Source organism: Manis pentadactyla, chromosome 11 (genome assembly GCF_030020395.1).
Source record: "Manis pentadactyla isolate mManPen7 chromosome 11, mManPen7.hap1, whole genome shotgun sequence".
NCBI classification, from domain to species: Eukaryota; Metazoa; Chordata; class Mammalia; order Pholidota; family Manidae; genus Manis; species Manis pentadactyla.
This window is the reverse complement of record NC_080029.1, coordinates 59,014-78,239: the sequence shown is the minus strand read 5'-3', so window position 1 is coordinate 78,239 and position 19,226 is coordinate 59,014. Positions and strand designations below refer to the sequence as shown.

At 55.5% G+C, this 19,226-nt stretch overlaps 1 long non-coding RNA gene across 1 annotated transcript; it reads right to left on the bottom strand.

The window, feature by feature from the left end:
- Window positions 1-2,232: 2,232 nt before the first annotated feature.
- Window positions 2,233-6,374, bottom strand: LOC130679420 (uncharacterized). Its single transcript, XR_008992367.1, has 3 exons — window positions 6,251-6,374; window positions 2,788-2,875; window positions 2,233-2,274 (listed from the first exon to the last, which is right to left on the bottom strand). It is a non-coding gene; the product is annotated as an uncharacterized LOC130679420 (long non-coding RNA).
- Window positions 6,375-19,226: the final 12,852 nt, after the last annotated feature.

The following is a 19,226-nucleotide window of genomic DNA, read 5'->3' as shown; positions in this document are numbered from 1 at the left end:
CAGGCCTTTTCCCCAAATGACAGAATGGCTAGCCATCACTGGTCCCTGTGTCAAAATGTCTGAGGCTATGCATTCTCCAGGTTGCTGTTGGAGTGAGTCACATGGTGTTTTCCTGCTGGGCTCTATTGACTTCTCCAAATGCTCCATGCAGACCTCACTGATGGGCTACAGCTCATATTGTCTTCTGCACTGGACCAAATTGTCTGCTTCATCATTCTCTTGGGATGCAAGAGAAAATGACATGCAAGCCACTGCCCCTCAGTCACAGCTGTCTCCAGGCACATGATCATCCAGCTCACAGGTCCTTGATGGGTTGGTCTCATGACCTCCATTGCCCTGACTGTTCATTTTGCAGCTGTGGAGGTAAATGTACATGTTTTACCCCAGCCCTACCTGATGCTCTTGCATGCCAAGAGGCATGAGAGTCTCAGAATTTGTGCCAAGTGTGGGATAAACACTCTCTAGTAACCTACAAAAGCCAAAATCTCTTGCAATAATGCCATATTTATATGCATGAGAATCAGAAGTGAGAATAATATTGTACACAATGTTAGATTCCCTATTCTCAAGGGAAATCAGGCTGGTTCGACTCTGACAGCTGTACCCCTGCAACCATTTATAACAGTGGGGTGCCAGGAAACCACTCAAGGTCACAATAAATCAGGGGGTATTCTGCTTCTGTGTTCACTAGAGCCAGGAAACACTACACATTCACTGGGGAGTAATAATTTACTAAATTACTCAACATGTGGCCTCTGGTGCAAGATGCCCAGTAAGTCCTCCATGGCAGGTGCCTTGATCCTCCCCTAAGTCAAAACATAATATTCAACCATCCTCCAGCAAGGGTCCAGGCACGGTCTGCATGTCCTCCCCCAGGAAGTCCTGCAGTCACGCTGGCCAGACATGCAGCTTTGCTTCTGAATTCCATTTCTTAGAACTCTGTGGCTTGAACAACTGTTCTGGCTTTATTGCCACAGCTCTAGCAAAATATTATTGGGATGTCCACCAAGTTTCACTTTTACTCCCCCCACCTTTATCAAATCAACTCACATGTGGGTTCTTAAGACCTTCATGGGGCCCTTGAAACCTCCACTCTCAGTGGCAGACCTTATCTCCTTCCATGCTCTCTTTGTCTCAACCGCTCCCAGCTCTGCTATAGTATGAGTAAAGTCTGGCCTGGTGTCCTCTGCCTAGCCCAGGGCTCCCACACCCACCTTCAGGGCTTGGAATGAGCCAATGCCATCCAGGTCTGTCAGGCCACAGCGAGCCAGCCACAGCACCTGCAAGTGGCCCAGGGAGGTGCCCAGGTCCTTGCAGAGGGCAGGGGCAGCTGGTCAATGCTGGCCTGGCAGAGTGGCCTTGAAGGCCTTTTCCATGCCCCATGCCCGGATGCCAGCCACTTCTGGCTCTCTCCATGTACAGGGGCAGATGAGACTGTGGCTGCTGGCAGCCTCCAAGGGGAGGAAGGGCCCCCAGCTCTCCCTGCCTTCCCTCTTTGCTGCAGCCCCCTGGTCTCCAGCATGGGCAGAATGTCCTCCACCTTCTCCATCTGCTGGAGGGCCTGGACCTGGCCTCTGGCAGCTGCCCTTGTGCTGGACCCCTCAGCACAGCCTCACCTGCTGCCCGCGGCCATGAAGCTAGGCCAGCCAGCGGCTCGCCCTCTCTCCCCTCTGCTCCCCGTTGCTGACTTCCAGAGTTACAGCCCCTATCACAGCCCAGCTGCATCTCTGAAGGCTCCCGCATCCTCTGCCAAGGGCCAATCCCAACCCAGGCCCTGGACTTGTCCCTGCCACCCTCCCTATGCAGATGGCCAGGCCAGCCCCCCCATCTGACAACTGTGGGGGCAATCCTTCTACTCCCTGACTTCTCTGGGCCCCACCTCTGCCAGTAGGGCCTTCTTGGCCTGGGTGCCCCACAAATCCTGACAGGGCATGGGACCACCACCCATAACCCTGTCAGTTGGCCTCTGCGATGTTCTTGATCTCATTTTGCTTGTATTTTCTCTCACCCTGTGCCAATCTGCAGCTCTACGACTGCCCTGTGTGTCCTCTGGACATGACTCTTGTTTTCTGCCTTCTCTCTCCCATTTCCATCTCTTTGTCTTTTCTCCTGCTTTCTGGGAGATTTCCTTATCAACCAACATTGCTGTTAGTGTTCTTACATTGACCATAACGTCTCATTCCTAACATTTGGCACTGTTCTCTCATCCTCAGTGCACAGAGCCCAGGCAGCTGCCATTCAGCTTCAGGTGCCTGAGATTGGGTAGGTGCACCCCTGTGGGGCCATGGGAGGGGAAGGTTGGCGGCAGGGCCCACCCTGGCCCAAATATGCACCATCCAGAGTCACCAGGGCCCCTCAGACACCATTGCCCATGGCTGCTCAGAGCCCCAGTGGTGACCTCAGAGCTACCATGGCTGCCACAAAGCCGCTGGACTCAAGGAGTCAGCCTGGAGGAGTGGAGTCTGGATGGCATGGGCAGGGCTGCCACAGCTCGGGTCCTGTCCCCAGCCACCTCCCACGGCCTGCCATGGGCACCCAAGGGATACCCAGACCACAGCCTCCATCAGCCTGCAGAACTGGTGCCAAAGGACAGGAATCCCAGCCAGTGTTCCTGTGCTACCCAAAGCCCCTGGGAAAGGGTCTCAGGGACTGACTCTCTCGAAGAACAGGCCACTGACCTTGCAAGACAGGTCACTGGTCCCTGAAAAGAAGGGTACAGGGAGAGCCTGTGGGATACAGGGCAGGTCTGCAGGGTGCAGTGTGGGGTGGACAGGTAGGGGCTCTCACCAAAGATCCCCAGGCTGTTGTCATGGATATTCACACACATCTCCAGCATGCTCACCAGTCAGAGGTCATCTACCTGGGCCAGGGCCTGCTGCAGGAACCATGGGGAGTCAGCCCTCGACTGGGCAGTGGTCACTCTCTCCCAGTGACACCCTTTTTTTGGCTTGGTACTAGAGCAAGTGGCAGACATCTGCCATGGGTGGCTTTGGCTGGTGGAGTATGAGGGAATGTGACATGGGCAGAGGTTACTGCTTGACTGGTGGGGCCCCTGCCAGAGAAGGGCCTGCGCTGATGAGTGTGGTCCCCAAGGAACAGACCCAAAATAGCCCAGAGTTTGAAGTCCCACTCTGCTGAACCACAGCCAGCCTTAAACCTGTGGACAAGTACATTTATGCTGCAAGCTGCTGAGTTTAGGGGTTCTGTGTTATACAGCATGACTGCAGCAATAGTTGACTCATACAAAACTTAGTGCCTAGATGCAGTTCCAATTGCTACCACAGCAAACACAACTAAATGATATGATGTTGGATTTGGGGTGTGAGTGTCACTGGATCTGGAAAGATGGAGACCTTTATCCCGTGACAATAGAATTTGGTAACATGGTCTCCTGTGGTCCCTGGCAGAAGGTTCATGCAATGAATTTGTGACACTGGGCAGAGAGGCCCACCCACATTGAAGGCAGTGAGCTGGCCCTGCACTTGACAAGCTACTGGGATAGGCACAATTCAGAGTGTGGGAAGAGAGGCCAGGCACTTTGAAACTTGTGGGCTTGAAAAATGAAATGGTGTCTCAACTCCAGTCAGGAAAAGATAAAGCTGAGGAGGGAATGGAGTGGTAATGACCCAGAAAGAGTCAGCCTTGGGGACACCCAGGCCACCTCGCGTCTACTGCAGCCTCCAGGAAGCCCAAGACCCCTGGGTCATGGTGACCGGGTCTGGGGGAAGGAGTCTGGAAGAAATCACAGGTGTGGCTTTTCATACCTAACATCACCCAGGCTCAGATGTGTTAGAAGCACAAAGGGCTTTGGACTGGCCTGGTCTGGGTTGGCTGTGACTGTCTGAAACAATGGTGCTCAGACCATGTGCACAAAGGCAGGTTCTCTCTCCAGCCAGGGGCCAAGTGAAGAAGGAAGAGGGCCCAGGGTGGACAGGAGCCAGGCCTGGGCCACAGGGCCTCAAGGCATGTCCCTGGCACAGGGGCCCTGCAAATATTCACCCAGAGCCCAGTGACCACCAGACAGCTCAGCTCCCTTCCTGCCTTATCCAGTGGGAGGAGCTGTTGAGTTCTCCCTCATGCCCCAACTCTGCAGGCTAGCTTTTGGTGTCCACAGTGGTCTTTTGCTGAATGGGGTCCCCAGGACCAGTCCTTTAGATGCAGGCAATGCAAACATTTCCTCCCAGGATGCTGGACCCCCTTGACATGTCATTAGTGTGGAGACTTGGAAGGGGAGGTTCTGAATGTGGAGCAGCTGGGTTACTGCTCCCCCTCATCACTCCCTCTCTGAATTAGAACTGTGCTCCCACTTGCCATCCAGAGACAATACAGACCCCAGAGCACATGGCCCATATATGCTGAACTTGACCAAGGGAGCTCTCAAGTGGGCACCTGTGGCTCACCCCCACTATTTATCATGAGAAGGGCAGCTCCATGTGTTCCCTTCCACCAGGGTCCTAGTGGGAGCCCAGTGAATGGCCTGGAGCAGAGTGGCCTACAGACCCCCAAGCCTCAGCAGAAGCTGGGTGCCTTGTGGTCAGCACCATGTGGCCATGGAAAGCAGATACAGAGACCTGCTGGGCCCAAGCTTCGGGGGAGCAAGCCCACCAGGGCTTCTGCAAGCACTTTATAGTCAACAAGACACACCCAGAAGATGTCTGAGGTGGGCAGGGCCCTGAGGATAAGTGTCCACGTGGGTCTGAGGACAGAGCTTCATGACACCATTTGCCAGTCTGCACCCCAACTGGGTCTGATTTTGGGAACCCCAGGCTGCACAAAGCCTTCTGTGTGGCTGGGACATCTCTCAGGGGAAGAGGACCCCACTGTTTATCTGAGTAGGATGCAGTGACTGCTGGCCTGAGTGCCCCTGTCTCATCCTGCCAAGTTCTCTGCTGGCCACTGTCCCTCACGAATGGACACAGACACTCCAGCAGGCGTCAGGGACACCTGAAGCTATGCCCTGAGCCTGGGTCTTGTCTCCTAAGCTTTGGCCTGTGTGAGCTCAACTCTAGCCCTGAGGGTTCCTGGGGAGGCCTTCCTCCATCTGCCCTGCCTGGCCTGGTGCATCAGGCTCCCAGTGCATGGTGCTGGGTGGGAGACGAGGACTGGACCAACCAGCATGTGGAGGAGGTCACTGCTTGCCAGTTATGGTCCTGGTGCTCTCTGGAGTGGTCGGGCTGGACCCAGTTCCACCCTGTCCTGTTGTCTGGGGCAGGGCCTGAGAAGGACAGGACCTCTGTGCCTGGGGCTCTACTCCAGGCCAGCTGCTCTGTCCGCCATGACTCCAGCCTGTGCAGAGCCCCATCAGAGTCAGGCTGTTTCAGTGCATTCTGGTCTCCCTGTGGCCACAGGAAGGCTTGAGGCAGGACCACCACCCAGGACCCCATGAACATCAGCTCCTTCAATGCCTCTCTCTACCTGCTGTCTGAGCACCCAGACTTCATAAGCACTGAGGGCTGCAGGACCCCAGAACTGGCCCATTTGAAGAGGCCTATAGCTGACAGGCTGTCTCTGTTACCTAGGGACTATCCAGGAACCACAGGTGGGACCCATCCTGATGTGACGGTTCCATGCTGGACCAGGGCACTGGGGAGCTGTGGGCACTGCAGGAATGAGGCGTGGCAGGGAGGGAGTGTCCCTCCACCGTCAGTGACCGGTCATCAGAGAACCTTCTCTGAGTTGGTCTGGAAGATGGGCGGGGACCTCCGGCTGCCAGGCTTCCTTCTGCCGTGTGTTAGTGGGCGCACCTCCCTGGGGTGTCCAAGAAACCCCTCCACGTGGGCATCACAGGTGCAAGCCTGTGTGCAAGGGTAGGGGTGCTGTGGGAGAGTCGGGGAGGGGCCTGCGCCATGGGGTCTGCCCCCTCTGTATGGCCAATGGCGGTCAAGGGGCGTGGCCAGGAAGGGATGCGGGGCTGGAGCTGGGAGGGGATTAGCTCCCAGCTGGGTACCCGGAACCTACTCTTAGGAGAGCTCTGCAGATCCTGCTCTGCCTCAGAGTGAGGGTGCAGGCGACAGCAAACCCCACCCCAGATTTGGGAGAAAGTCTTCACCAGCTGCCCTGGTGTGGCAGAGAGACCCCAGAATGGCCCCACCTGACTAGCCCATTCCGGTGCCTGGGTTCCCTTCCTCTACCCACCACTTATTTCCAGCATGGTCAGGACAGCTGGGGACAGAGGGCAGGCTGGACATTGGCCTGGGAAGTCACCCTATACAAGCCCCTGTGGCCAGGGCCCCCAGCCCCCAGCACTCACCAGCAGGGCAGGTGACAGGTACTCCACCAGTGGCTCGCAGTGACTGCCCCCATGGCTGCCCCAGTCCATGCTCTGTGGGCAGGGATTGTGCAGGTCCTGCCAGCTCAGCTCCCACACTAGGACACTGGCCATGCTGGGCCAAGGCCCACAGGCTCTGTCCCAGGCATGGTCCATTCACACCTGACCTGCTGGGGATAGGCAGAGGGAAAAGCCATCAAGCCTTCCTTTTTCTGTTCTGCAGCCTGGCTGAGACCCCCACACAGCCCTCAACACATCTCCGTACACAGAAAGCCCCTGTGTTCATGAGAGGTGTGCAACTCCAGGCCTCCTTGTCTGAGGCCCCATGTAGACTGTGAGCCACAGGTGGAGCGGAGGACAGGCCACATGTCAAGCTTGCTCATCTGCTGTCCAAGACCAGCAGCAAGCTCTGTGCTGTGCATCCTTCTCCACCTATTATCTCTGAGCCTGGAAGGACCAGGACCAGGATCTCAGGCACTCCCACACTGTCCCTGTGCCCACTGAACTCCCTTACCTGGAGGCAGCTGCCTTTTCCCACTGTGGGTCAAACATCCAGGCAAGGGGGTGGCATGTGGCCCCAGGCAGCACCTGCAAGGGCATCATGCCCAGGGGACTCAGGACAGGCTGGGCCAAGATCAGAGGCCCAGAAGCAGGTGCAGAGGTGGCAGAGGCTAGGTCTTGCCCTTTGGTCCTTTCAACCATCCTCACAGGGGACCAGGCCCAGCTAAAGAGGAAGACAGCAAGGTGGGTGACTGACTCCATCCTCTCTCAAAAAGGGGTCCCAAGTCTGTGCTCTGGACCATCTCCCATGGGTTGGCCTCCTGAGCCCCAAATCCAGGCCTTATGGGAGGCTGCCAGTGTGTCCCTAGACCACCTGCAGCAGCTTACCTGGCATTGCTCTGCAAAGACTTAGGTGCCTGTGCCCTCCCCAAACCCTGGAGCATCTCAGTGTGTAGAGCTAGAAGTCTGCCCTGAATGTCCTGGCCTCCTCCCTCCATCTTGGGTTGAGGCCTCACTGACTCCCCTCTCCTGTGTGCCCTCCTGCTCTTCCCAGATCTACGTTCCCACTGAGGCTGACCCTGCTACAGCACTCTGTGTTTTTTGACTCACTCTCTGCCCCAGGACAATGTGGGCCCTGTGCCAGCAGGACGCTTGACTGTGAGTCCACAGTGTGCGGAAGAGGGGCCCTAAAGTAGTTGCCCCTGTGGAATTGGCCCCCAGTGCACACTCAAGATTCTTCCTCCCCACTGGGGCTAGAGACATGCACACTCCACCCCCAGGCAGGAGTGTGGTCTTCTGGGCTTTGACAGAGGCCAAGGGCAGAAGTGCTGGGCCCTGGGATAGGCTCCATGCCCAGTGTGTCTGGAAAGTGACCTAGCCACCAAGGATCTGGGGTAAGGCTGTGGCGGTGAGCCCCAGAATGGACCCTCATTGGGTTTCTGGACAGGACTTCTTTCCAAAAGTTCCTCTGCTGTCTGCCTTCCTCCTGCTGGGGAAGGGCCCCAAGCCTTGCAGGACTCCACCACCATGCCCCCTGCAAGGCTGGTGCCCATTCTCACACAAGAGGCCTGCCAGCCCCAGGCCATGGGGAGAGTGAGCTGGCCCTGCTGGGGCCCTGGACACCCGTGGGCGGCATCCAGGGCTGAGCTGCTGCCTTCCTCCCTCTGGGCCTGAGAGCCGCTGACCTGAGGTCCTGCCCACAGCTAGGCCCAGAGTATCCATCTAGTCCAGCCCAAGAGTCTTGGGGTCCAAGGAGCACGAGCAGGGCCTGGGAGGGAGGCTGTAGCTCCCAACTGGTCACTGTCCCTCCCGTTCCTATCCTCTTGGCCTACATGGACCTGCTCCCACCCTGCCCTGCCAGTTTACAGGCCACACCTACCCCAAGCAGGAACCCTGCAGGCTGTGAGTCTCCGAAGCCCAGGCGAGTGCCAGCCCCTGGCCTGGCTCCTCGGCTCCCTGGGTCCTCCACCCCTCCATGCCTTCTGCACAGCCGGCGGGGTTCTGAGGGCAGGGCCTGCTCCGCTCCTACTCCCCACCGTGGAAGCTCCTAGAGCAGAGTCAGGGTCCTTGCTTCTGTCTCTCCTCCCAGGGGCAGGGCTTGGGGCCCATCCTGTCTCAGTGACTGGGACCCCCTCAGAGCATGGCCAGTGGTCATGGGCTGGTTCCCCAGGGGAACATATTTGACACCTGGGACACCACTGAATCCCCAGCTGGCTTTGTTGCTTCATCCTCACACCTGCCCCTCAGCCTCTCATTTCCCCCTGGCACCAGCGAGACAGTGAGGCCTGCAGCCTTGGACCCAATGGCCTGCTCATCCCTCACCTGAGGGGTCGGCCCCGGGGATGAAGCCCTGGGGCTAGGCCCTGGGCGCCCTCCTCTCAGAGCCTTTTCTCAGACTCCGGGTGGTTCTTCCAGCTGTGGGGCTGCGTGGCCTGGGTGCCATGGCAACGGGGGCGGGGCTTATTGAATGCCTAAATACTCCAGAGCTGCGGGATCTCCCAGGTTCCTCGGGCCGAGCCACGCCCCCATAGCGACTGTTACTAGGGCAGGACAGTGGGGGCTCCCTGGTTGTGCACTGCACGTGCGTGGGTGTCCCTCCGCCCAGAGGGAAGCTCTGGCATTCACGGGAATGTGCAGGACCCCAGCCTAGGTGGCAAGCAGGGTGACTCGCTCCCACCCTACCCAGATCCCTGGGGTGGGGCCATGCTGGGTTGACCCCACCAGCCAGTGTGGCCCACGCCTCTACAGAAGGAAACACCCTGGGAAAGGACCCTCTGAGCCCATGAGGTTGCAGACTCTAGCACCCGCAGCAGCTCCCCGAGAGTCCTCCCGCCGCCGCCTGTCTACCTGTCCTTCGCACCCCCTCGCAGTGGCTCAACTCGGGTTGGGGTGTCGTCAAGGCGCCTTTCAGGGTGGCCGGGGGCGGCAGGGGACAGGGTGGCCCCACGGGCCGAACCTGCAGTGCGTGAGATCTGGGTCGGTACCGCACCCGCAAGCTTGGGCTGTGCATACCGCACCGCTCTTCCTTGCGAGGTAAGGAGGGTGCATTAATGCGCTACTTTGAAAATTCAGAGACGCTAATAAAACACGTGTTTTTGAGAAGAGATAATGTGTGTGTTTGTGCTTGCAATTGGAGGTCTTCAGTTCACCCGCCTATGGGGAATTTTGGGTTGGATTTGCTGGTACTGTTTGTTAATGGGGCTTCAGTGAGCTTTTGCAGGACTGGAACCTTGAGTTTGTGGGTGCTGTGTGAGCCAGTGGTCTGCAGTCTGCCCAAGTAGGAGGAGACTGGTGGTGAGGGGTGATGCGGGGGTGAGGGACAGCGGTCTCGGAGCCCCACGTGGGGGCTTGCTAGGTAAGTAGGAAGCAGGATCCCCATACGGGGTAAAAGGCTGAGCACCTCATGGCCTGGGGCACACCCGCCGAAGTTGCCAGGCGCCTGGGAGGGGCTGCACCCATCTTGGAGCCAACTGTGGGGACGGAGGTGCGGGGCAGCAGGGCCCAGGACACAGAGGGCCCAGGTTCTTGGCTCAGCCTGGGCCTGCTACGATTGCCTGACCCTCTACCCGGCGACCCTCCTGCTTTCTCCAGCCATAAGCCCGGGGGTCGTCCTGGGTGCTGACCCTGAGCACCCTGAGGCTCCACCCCTGGCTGTTCCTTCCATGCTGGGGACCCTCGGTGGGCTGCGCGGCAAGGCGCAGCTCAGAGAAGGCACATATGGGGGGAGCGTGGGCACTGCTGTTGAGACAGGGACCGTGGGTGTAGTCAGAGTAGGGTGAGGGCCTCCGGAAAAAGCAAGGCAGGATATTTGCAGTTAGAACAATGTAACTACATGCAAGGAAACCCCCTATCAAAACTGTGTTAAATCTTCAGCTCTAGAGTCATTCTTCAGTGAGATCAGTTGGTGTACCCCAGATAACGAAGAGTAGCACATGTTTATTTTATGCTAATTATTTATAATCATGTATAAGATTCACTTTAACAGGCTAAAAGGCCTAGGCCTATGTGCTGTCTTTCCTTCTTCAGATCTAATGAGGTGATTTTGCAAACTGGGCAAACTAATTTAGCATGCAAGCCCAGCCATAACACAGTAAAAGGCAAGAGTCTGTACCACTGTCCATGGTTCAGGGGGCAGCATGTGTGAAGTAGATTGGAGATGGGAAAGGGGCAAAGGAGTCCAGTCTGCCTCCTGTGCTTGGCCAGCCTGAGGGATCCTGCCCTGGGGAGCCCTTCCTGCTGTATAACTCGCGCCTCCTTCTCTGGAGGGTGGGGCTGAACCCTTGGCCCTCGGGAGGAGCTTGGCTGCTCCCTCGTTCTTCTCCAGGAAGAGGAGCAGAAAGGGGCCATTTATATTGAATGCAGGGTGACAGGCTCGCCCTGCCAAGTGCTATCCAGCAGATAACTCATGTTTCAATATAGAAACTACTTACTATAATAGAAATTAAAATCAGTGTTCGTATAACCCACCAGGGAATGCTCTGGTTATTGGTATCCCAGCAACTATTGAAAAGAGAGAAGGAAAACCCCATTACCACCTACTCCATCTGTAAACCACGTGGTATGTGGACTGTGGACTCACCCCCTGCAAGGCGCTGCCCTCTCCCTGCGAGGGAGTCACCTCCATTTGTGCATATCCAGGCTGCTGGTGCCACTTGTTCAACGGTAAGAGCATAACTACTCTGCATTTACAGGTCTTGGCACAACCGCCCCCATCGAGATGGACTCACTGTATTCTCTCCATGATGGCTTGGGGAGTGGGGACACCAAAGCACATGGCAGCCACACCCAGGGAGCCGGCACAGCTCCTTATTGCTGCAGCAGAGAGCAAATCTAGGGACGTTTCTCCTGAACCCCAGTTCTCTCACTTTCCGAGGTCTGAATATACATATGGAGTGACATTTAAGATGTCTGTGCAGCAGAAGAAGCCAGCACAGCTAGAAACATCTGTCCAGAAGGCACCATCTTTAGCTGCCTAAAGGGCTGGAGGGTCTCCAACATTCCCTCTGTTGTCAAATCCAGCAGTGGGGGACAGCAACCCCTCCCAACCAGGAGAGAAACCCACCCTCGACCCCAGCTGGAGCTGGTGTTGCCAATAGGATGTGAAGCCCTTGGGAACCTAACCGTGACCCTAACCCTGACCCGAACGCTGATCCTAACCTTAACCCTAATCCCAACTCTAACCCTAACCCTGATCCTAACCCTGACCCTGACCAGAACCGTGACCCTGACCCGAACCTGAACCCGAACTCTGACCCTGACCCTGACCTTAACCCCGACCCCAACCCCAACCCTTCCAGCCGATGCTCTCTGAGCCTGCCAGTGTGAGCCATTCTAAGGCTGGAAGAACCGCCACAGTCAGCCCAAACGGCCGCACACAGAAGCACACCACATGAACACACCGTGATTACCCAAGTCCCCATTCCGGGTGGATCGGTACTGGTACTGGGTGACTTCCAGCCCTGACATCCCCTCCCACAGTACTCACGGTGGGCATGCTTGGTGCCTGGGTGGGGCCGTCACCAGCTCTGTGCCCTGTCTTCACTGTATTCTGCATGTAGGACCCAGGCAGAGGTGGAGAACCATTCAGAGAGCTTCCCTCCTACCTTTTCAGCCCACCTTCGAAATTTCACCCTCACCTTTGGCTCAGCAAACACTGTGTGTATTTTGCCCGGCTCCCTGTGTGAATACTGCTCCCCTCACTTAAGACCCAGATTCCCGTGATTAAATCTGCCTGGTTTATCCCACTTCCCATTCTGCAGCAAGACTTGCCAGATCCCTTCTCTCCAAACACTCCGACCCAGGGACCATCCTCCCCACGGCACTCAGAGCCACTTATTTGCTGCTGGCCTGGCCGCACCTGCAGACACCGACCAGGCGGGAGGAACTGCGCGGCCCTGCCAGCTCCAAAGGCAGAGGCATGGGCGCGACACTCACCCCATGTCCTCTACGGAGAGCCTGGTGGCAACCCACGCCCCCATGCAGATGGTAGGGACACCTGCAGAAAGACACCCGGTCATCCACAGCCCCGGCTGGTCACCGGAGGCAGACCGGCAGGGACGATGCAGCTGTGCGTTTTGTCGGCCGGGCCGTCTGAGACCAGGGCTCTCTGATGATGACATTAAACAGAACCACCTCATAAACAGATGCCAGCTCATGCCCGGGCTTCATTAAGGTGTGAAGATGAGTGTGTCTGAACACTGAGCGCCCACTGTGCGTCAGGAGCACTTGTTCAAGTGCAGGGCAGCTGTGCTCCCGCTATGGGGCACCCCGCCCCTCACAGTGGATGGGCTTCCTTCTCTGTCTCCCCTACACCCTTCTTCCCACCTGTCCCCCCTTTGGGCACACTCCAGGAATGTGAGCACAGTGCAGTTTTAAACCAGCTTACTGGTTTAAAGATCCACTCTTAAAAGGGATTGCTGCTTTTAATCATTAAATTTGCTTAGGAGTCCTGAAGTAAATTGCTGCTTTTAATCATTAAATTTACTTAGGAGTCCTGAAGAAATGGTAATGTGTTGGCTGTTGGAGTCTCCTAGAAAAGCTCGCCCCAGTGTGACCTGAGTGCACCCTACAGGGGGAGCAGGGGTTCTCAGAGCTGAAAAATACCTCCCAGGTCAGCAGGGAGGGGTCAGGTCAGGGGTGGGAGGGTGCTGGGAAGCTCACCACATCCAATCAGGAGGTAGGCTGTGAAGCGGCAGCTGGGGAGCATGGCCACCAGGAGGGCATGCAGGTGCAGCCCCTCGGCCAGCAGCCAGTAGAAGTTGGACATGATGCAGTCCTGGAAGAGCACCAGACTCAGCTTGTAGCCAACCTGCAGGGTCACACACTAGCACGGGCATGGCCCTGAGCACAGCACATGGCAGGCCAAGCTGCCCCCTAGCACCACACCCATGCTGCTGTGAGGAGAGGAGAGAAAGTGGGGAGCTGGTGTGTACAGCCCCCACAGGTGCTGGCACCTCAGACAGCCCCCAGAGCTGTGCTCAGGGCTCCCACCTCCCTCCCCACTCCCCATTCTCCACTCAACTCTCCTCCCTCTGTTCTTCCTAAGATTCTCTCTTAAAAGGGATGAAAAAATAAAGGGAAAAGAAAGATAAACCAGCAATTATTTCCCCAGAAGTTGTGGGTTTTCTCTGGGGAGAAAATTACACAGGATATAAAGCATATATATTTAAATACAACCTCTCAGGCCTTCATCTCAGGCCTTCACATTATAAATGAACCAGGTGTTCGAACTTCATATGCAAACACTAAACTGCTGCTTTTAATCATTAAATTTACTTAGGAGTCCTGAAAAAAAGGACTTTAATTTTTGTTCTCTGTCTCTCAGCCTCCCCCTAAAATTACCGTGTGGCTGTGCTTCTATACATCCATATATGTGGACACACTTTCACATTTATGTGGATACACTGATGTGTACATGTGGGCATGGACACATGTGGGATGGATATGCTTACATAATGCAGACACATGGTGTGGATATGCTCACATGTGCATGGGCACCCATGTGGGGCAGATGTAGATACTTTTATATGGCATGTGGATGTATGTTTATATCCACTTACATACATACTTGTGGGGTGCTTAAAGGGACTCTGTTGGGCTGCAAGGACGTTGGCTGACAGTCCTCAGCCCTCCAGCCTGCCCGCCTCCCACCCCAGGCCTCTGAGGAGCAGCAGAGGGAAGGGGCACTGCTTACTGTGCTGGGACCCTGAGTCCTACCGCCAGGGCCTCATGGACATAGAAATTCATGTGATAACAGCAACAGACATGGGAAATTCACTCCATAGCCTGTCAGTGGGGCAGGCACGTAGTTGGGCTAGGTGTGGATGGGGAAGCATGCCCTGCCAGACCAGCACAGGCTGCAGCTGTGAGTGGCGGGTAGAGCTGCCAGCTCTCTGGCCTTTAGGAAAGTGACCCAGTTCTCAGCGTGAGTGTTCACTGCACTGCTTTCCTGCAGAGCTCCATCTGACAGAGACGAGGCGCTGCACGTGAAGATGTGTGTGCCAGCAGGAACCACAACAGTGAGGCTGTGCCTGCTTGGTGCGATGTCACAGCCACATGCTGGGCTGCAGTGCCAGTCAAAGGAAACACTGACACCCCCTGGGCTTGGAGGATTTCCACAACATCCTGTTGAATGAGGAAGAGGATGCAGAAAAATGGTCTTTAAGATGATTCCATTTTCTTGGGAAAACTGCAAATACTGTGTCTGCAAGTGGTCCATTTTCTCATTCAACATCACCACACTCGAGGACTGCAGGGGCCAGGGTGTGACGCTCCCAGATAGCCTCATCATCAGGGGCTACAAACCACACCCCTCAGGGTTCTCAATGGCATCCCAAAGACATGGAGGCAGAGCCTGCCCAGGCCAGTGGCGAAAGCAGCAGTCCTGACCTGCCCAGCCCTGGTCTGCAAGCCCCACATGCATGCACCAGGGTGGAGGGAAGGCGCCCACCTTGGCTAGGGCTGCCACCACAGGTCAGCTTCCAGTACGGTTGTTCATGCTCTCTGGAGTGTGGTTTTCCAGGGCAGTTGGATAAAAACCAGACAAACCAGAGCAGAGGATCAAGCCCAAGTTCGTTCAGGGTTGGTGACCCTGGGAAATGGCAATCTCCAGCTCCCTTTGTGATACAAGAGGCCTAAGTCCATGAAAGGAGCAGGAAAAGCCACGTGTCTCCTGGGCTGCTGCAGTTAAGGTTTGCTGTCACACCTGGATGTATGTGTCTGCCCCAGGCCCTATGGGAATGTAAGGCGGTTCTCTGGTCCCTGGTAGCCTGGTGACATCTGTAGTTGCTGATTATGAGCAAGCAAAACAGGATATTTTTTTGAATGTGTGAAATACCATTCAGACAGCAATGGAGCCAGCACAGAAAGTGGGCTTTGGCGTGGGGGTGTGCCTGAGACCCGGAGCCCCTGCTGCCCTCAGCCTGGGGCAGAGTTGTGTGTCTGTGGTGATGCCCGCAGGGTGGTTTCCTGGATCCTGTTCACAGCTGCTCTGCACTTGAGGATATAGGGCTCCTGCAGCACCATGCAAACCTCAGGCAGGTGGTCCTTCCAGGCACACATGCAAACACAGGAACTGAATCTGAAGGGCACATGCAGTGGGCACCTAACCCTCTGTGCCCCTTTGCTCACTTCCCTTCCTCTTAACCCCTCTTTCCTTTGGGCTGTGGCCAATGTGTCAGTTCGGTGGGCCCAGGACACTCACCCAGCCTCCAGCCTGGCCCTGTGATGCACATGCTCTTCCCAGGCCAGGGGTGTGGCCAGCTCAGAGCTGGGGACTCGGGCCTTCAGGGATGGCCTTGGAAGCCTGGGCAGGGGCTCAGAGCAACCCCAGGGGCCCCACATGCTGTGTGCTCTGGTCTCAGTGAGAATGACCTGTGTGTCCCATGCACACCCTCTCGCAGCTGGGCGATCCCAGACCACCCCGGGCTCAGAGGCGGTCATGGCATAGGCCATGCAGGCGGAAGTGGGGGGGCGCTGGGGGCTTCTGAAGAGGAACAGGCTTCTTCATGCCTCGGCCCATCTGCACACCCTGAGGGAAGACAGCCATGCCTCATTGGGGGACCTGCCCCAGGGGCTCCGCTTGGGGGAATGTGTTTGGCTGAACCCAGCTGGGAACAGAAGTGTCCAAAAAGCGTAGATGAAAGAAAGGTTCCTTCTTCCCATCCACACGTGGGGAACAAGTGTCCCGGCTGATGTACTCACTCAGGGCTCTGCACCCATGAAGGGACGACGACAGGGAAGAGCCCTTCTTCTCCCCGGGCCCCGCTCTCCCCGCCTCATGTTCTGCCCTGTTTCCCTACTGCCCCCACTCTCCCTTCCTCTCCTGGCACAGGAATCTTGGTGGCATCTGGTGTCCTCCCCTCTGCTTCATGCTTTGGGGATGGTGAGGAGAGGCACCCCTGCCCACTCCGACCCAGACAGCGGTCCTCAGAGATGCTGGGACAGCCCGAGTGGCCCAGCAGGCATCTCAGCTGGGCTGTGGGCCTGCAGTTGGCCAGAGCACAGCCTGAGCCCAGTCAGCAGTGACACGCCATGGGTAGCTGGGCTTCCCTCAGCCCCACATCCTCATTAACCAACCAAATGGGCGAATTGCTCTTTTGGAGGTCACTGGGCACCATCGACAGGGTCCACAGGCAAAGCCCAGCACAGGAAGGGGCTCCAGCCATGGTGGGAATGGTCCCATCCACAGAGGTGGCAGAGGGCTGGTGGGGTGCCAGCAGGGTGGGTCACCCTTGGCTTGCCCCCCCAGGTGCCATCCTTCCCCCATCCCTTGGCAAGGAGCTGGTCAGGACTGTCCACATGGCAGGAGAGGGTTGAGAAGCTGCTCGTCAGAGGCCTGGTGTTTGTGGCTCCATGATGGTCAGTGGAGGTGGCGGGCTCCTCAGAGCTTTGAGGTCATCCAGGGAAACGCTGGCAGTTCCTCAGGGGAGGCCAGCCCTTGTCATACACGGAGACTCCCCAACTTCCTGGGGTGGGATTTGTGGGCTCCTGGGCATGACAAGAGTGCCCGTAGGCTGTGAGCTGATTATTCCCCAGATGTGTTCACCTGCAGCCTGATGGTACAGCTGATGTTCTGTGGTGTGGAAAGGGGTTCACTGTCTTAAAACCAAATCAGTACACATCTGTCCATTGCAGAGCAACCGTGTGGCAAAGCCATCCAGCCTGAACACAAGGCGGGCCAGCATCCTGGCTCCTTGCGGGTGAGAGGAGCCGACCTCAGGAGGCGCGACCACATCAGGGGCAAGGCACCAGGTCCCAAATGCCTGCCAGCATCCAGAGGACACTGGCGCCATGCAGCAGAGATGAGTGAGGAGGCGGCCTGTGCAAGAGGAGCTTGCTTGATAAGCGCAACGCTGCAATGGGCTTGGTGGTGACGACCATCTCGCGTGCTCCCTGAGCCTGGTGGCCAGAGTACTTCAGGGTGGCGGTGTCACTCCACTGCCTCTGTGGGAGCCAGTGACTAACGCGGGTGCCCTTGTGCCTAAGGGCTGAGCCCACACTCGCTCACAGATGTGCAGCTGGGCTCCCAGTGGGCGCAGGGGACTGATGGGAGCATCTCCCACACAGAATTGGGGAGATCTGGGGACAGAACGATGGCTCTGTGCTCGTCCCTCCGTGTCAGGGTTTTCCAGCCCAGAACCACTGCTGACAAGCCCCGGCAGTGGGGTAGGGGGGCCCAGCCAGCCACCTGCTGGTGTCACCCCCTTGTCTCACCTGCAGAGCTGGGCCTACTCTGGGCCCCCACCCTATGACCAGGCCCGTTTCTCAGGCCTGAACGTGACCTCTTGGAGCCTGTGCACCAGCTGCAGGACTTCATCACAGGAAGTGGGGATTAGAGGAGGGGTGGGTCGCTGAGCAGGGAGTTTGGCGGCTGCACTACCTACAGGCCACACCCCTGCATCAAGAGGACTCTTTCAAGTTTTAAAATTTCCACTTGATTTTTGTAATCAGTTCCATTTGCTAATAAAAGCCTCTATCTCTTCATCAAATTACCCAAGTATGTTAATCACGACCTCAAAGTGGGCAGGGATTTGGACAGCAGCCAAGCAGCGGAGACGGGAAGGACTGGGACCCGGGGAAGGAAAACGAGTCCATGCCTGCCCCCTTGCTGTCTCTCAGGCTGTTTGTCTCAGGGCTTAGGGACCATCTAGGGAGCAAAAGCCCTGAGCCTGTCACAGTGTCACTGCAAGGGATGGCAGCAGAGTAAGGGGCTTTCAGGGTAACTGGTGAGGAGCTGCAGTTCTGGAGAAAAGGAAAACAGAGTCCAGGGCTCAGCAGGTGATTACCTAAGGTCTCACACTCATTTGGGTCCCAAGTTCACGTGCTGGGTGAAATGAAGTGAAACCCAGGGGCTAAGAAAGTGACATGCTTGGAATAGCAACTTCATGTAGCAAATTCAAGGTCTGTTGGGTAGAGCTACTCCCAGACTTTCACTGGAAACTCTAAAGAGCTGTGACCCAGAAACAGTGATGAACCAGAAAGAAGCCCATCTTCATAAAGCCTGAAATACAGCCTCAGATTCAACTCGATCCTGACTGGTGCTCTGCCTATCTTGCTAGAAAACCTCTCTGCAGTGGGATATCTAAAGCCTCTGTAATTTAACTAGTTGTAATTTCAATAGAAATAACTAGGTATGCCAGAAACAGGAACAAATGATCAACTGTCAAGTTAAAAAGAAAAAATAAATAAAAGACAATTTTAGAAAGATGTTCAGAACCTTGCATTTTAATACACAGAGTGTATTAAGTATACACTGATTAATATACTCGGGTAAATTGATGAAGAGATAGAGGCTTTTATTAGCAAATGGAACTGATTACAAAAATCAAGTGGAAATTTTAAAACTTAAAAAAAAAGCCCCAAATTAGGAATTTAAAAGCAGGGTCTAACATTAGATTAGACATAGTAAATGAGAGTATGACGAATTGAAAATAGTCCAGAAGAATATGTCTAGAATAGAGAGAAACAAAATAATGGAAAGTGGAGAGAATCAGTAGGAAATATATAGGAGGTGGTGAAAAAACTGATCATATGTGAAAACAGAATTTCAGAAGGAGAGAAGAGAATAAAGTACAAGCAATATTTTAATAACTACTTGACAAGAATTTTTTGAAACTGTTAAATATAGTAATAGATTAAAGAAGCCCCATTAATCCCCAAAGGAGAAATACAAGAAAGCCACAGTGAGTCCCATGATAGAGCAGCTGTGAAAACCAAAGACAAAGAAAAAAACATCTCAAAGCACCTGAGAAAAAAGACACGTTCCTTCAGTGGAACAATGGTGAGACTGGCAGCTGAGTTTTCAAAAGAAATAATGAAGTACATCTTTAATGTGATGGAAGAAAATAACTGTCAATAAAGAGTTCAACACTCTCAAAACTACCCTAAAATGAAGGCAAAATTAAGATGATTTCAGATAATCAAGGACAATGAGAACTCATTACTGGTAGGATGGTGC